We start from the raw sequence: 2,903 nt of genomic DNA, 5'->3' as shown, positions 1-2,903 counted from the left end.
TCATGTAATCCTTAGTAATTCCCTTGCGGTTGCGCAGAAATCCCTAGCAGGATGCGTGACTCTCCCTTGGAGAGTGCTCCCCTCTCGGGACATATGAGCGAAAAGTGCCCATTGTTACTCTCTCTGTCTTTCACATGACACTCCTTGTCCACTTTTAAATTCCCTCGAGGGTTAATTGTCCGATGTTTTGACGCGCGAGTTATCCACAAAGGGTTTTTACGGCTGGCCACAGTCACTAGCAGTGAGCTCAAATTATTTCGCTGTCCGTTTCGTGAGATTGCATGAATTTGAGAATTTGAATCGATAAAGCGAAGGAATTAAATTTTTTTAAGTGAGAGAATTTATTCGCGTCATTTTTTGTTATACATTAATTAATATGAAAAATTTTGTGCATAGTGTGATTTTTAAGCTTTTTTTCGAATTAAAAACTTATTACATTTATTGATTTATGATTATTATGTTTAAGTATTCTTTAAAAATTCTTTGAAGTGAAATTTTATTCTTTCTTCATTCTTTTAGAATGAGATTTTTTTCCAAAGAATTTAGAAAGTACAATAGCTTTACATTCGAATTTAATTATGTCGATTAAATTTTATTACACTTTTATTATAATTAACGTGAAATATTTTAATAATTTAAATTAAAAAGGCATTTAATAATTTTTATTTTTAAATTTAGTTTATTAAAATATTTTCATTTATATACATTTATATACAATTCGAAAATTGCCTTTCTTTCGATATGTAATATTTTTGTCAAAACTGTTTGTTAATTAATCGGAAAATCTGTAATTACAGTTGGACAATTCTAAAATAGCCTTTATGTACCAACAAGCGTATAGTCGATTGCGGTGGCATATTTTACGAATTATTCAGTGGATTATTATTTCGCAACGCCGCGTGTAAGCGGATTTATTAATATGTTTAATATGTCTACCAATTCATCAGTTTGTGATGGTAATATCGTCATCGTGATGATACTGTATCATACCGCGACGTTGTGTTTACAGAAGCGATTGATATTTACGCAATGCAATTCTATGTTGTTTTAATTAATACGTCTCGTTCGCTTTGACGCACTGTGGAAGACCATAGCATCTCTTTCCCTCTCTCGCTCTTTCGTTCAATAAAATTGTATATGTGTAAGCTATTTTCGGCTGATGTACTGTGATAAATTGGATCAAAACCGGGTTGAATGATGGGGTCTTTTGCATACAGCTTTCACATCACGTAGGTGGAAAAATGCTAATCAGTGTATTAATTCGCTCAACATTATATATTTATTGAAATAAAGCAATAAATCATTGCGCTCTTGTTTGAAATTCATACTTCTTTTAAACAACTAAATTTTATGCACACTGACTGCTTTCCTTTGTTAATCTCTTCATTTTATTCAAATTACTGTGATGTAATCATGCTTTTTTGATACAATATATTCAGCTTTTTTCCAAAGTTTTCCAAAGTTATTCTTCCATTGCTTTTAATACATTTTTTTATTAATAGATATATAAATTATTACTATTATTATCATTCGTTTAATAATGTTATATTTCTGAATATTTGGCGTTTCGATTGAAAACAAATTTTTACAAATATATTCATGTTTACGAAAATTATATAAGCAATCGAATTGGATTAAATATGCCTCAAATTATTACGTTATTCTTGCAGTCGTTTAAAGATTAATTTAAATATCTATTTTGTTACAATTACATTATATTAAAAAGTATAAAGTCAACTTTTTACAAAGTAGTTCACAAAATACTTTAATTAGTTCTTCTACTATTCTTTTAAAAAAAAATTAAATTTGAAAATAATTAAATTTGAAGAAAAGGAATTGCCAAAGTTAATCAAGGAAGCAGAAGGAAACGGAGAAAGCGTATGTCAGCCTCTCGCCTGACGCGAGATAATAAACCGAATCGATTCCCCTCTCGAAAGTCGCAAGAAGACTCGCGGGGCGGAAACGTGATTTCTGACTTCACGTGCTACTTTTCTCATCGGTCTCACGCGTCCGACAATCTGTACCGCGTGGAGGGTTACCTTCCCACAACCGGCCATCATCTCTTCGAAAAACACACGAGCACTCCAATTGTGCACTCTCGCCGTGCGCAGCAGAGAGTGAGCGAGCCCGTAGATGGACGGATAGGGATGCAAGTGCTGGCGAGCAACGACCTTGGTGTAGCTCGTGCCGTGCGCGCGTTCTTATAATGTTTTTCCAGAATAAATGGGCTTTTCGCTGGGCGCGGCGGTGGCGTTGGTTCCATGGGGTTCCCCGTAACCATGGCAACCCCGTAACGCCATTAAGCGGGCACGGGGTTTCTCTCCCCGACACGGAGGGTATCTCCGGCAGGAGCAGGAGACGAGAGAAGGCCGTAACGCCGCCGTTACCTTCCCTCGCCTCCCTGTTCGACTATCCGAACTCGTTTCTCTCCTTCATCCGCTCCTCAAGTTCTGAACACGGTGAGGAAGCAAGAGAGGGAAGGAGGAAAACCCCATAAAAATAAATAACTCGCGAGTAGTAGCGATATAAAGGTGATACGCGCCTGCTTCTTTCCCCTCGGCCTCAGCTTCTCATCGTGCGTCGACGAGATCCATCAGCCTAAAATACTGTACGCCCAACAAGTCGGGTAACACGCAATATTGTATCACACTGTCATTTGCTAAACGTGCGTAAAGTTTTTATAAGAGCGATTAGGATGATTCCGTAATAAAAGAACAATTTTATAAAAATTATCTGATGGTTTGTATAAATTTATTAATTGTGATATCTATGTAATATAAAATTTATAAAATATTGCGATACAAATTACTTCATTAGAGTGCAATTATTCAAATTTTAATTATTAAACAGAAAAATCTCTTTTTTATCTAGTATGTTTGGATTTATATATGCTATTATATATA

The sequence above is a fragment of the Atta cephalotes genome (genome assembly GCF_000143395.1).
Source record: "Atta cephalotes unplaced genomic scaffold scaffold00013, whole genome shotgun sequence".
In the NCBI taxonomy this organism is placed as follows: domain Eukaryota; kingdom Metazoa; phylum Arthropoda; class Insecta; order Hymenoptera; family Formicidae; genus Atta; species Atta cephalotes.
The sequence above is the reverse complement of the archived record's forward strand: the minus strand, read 5'-3'. Positions refer to the sequence as shown.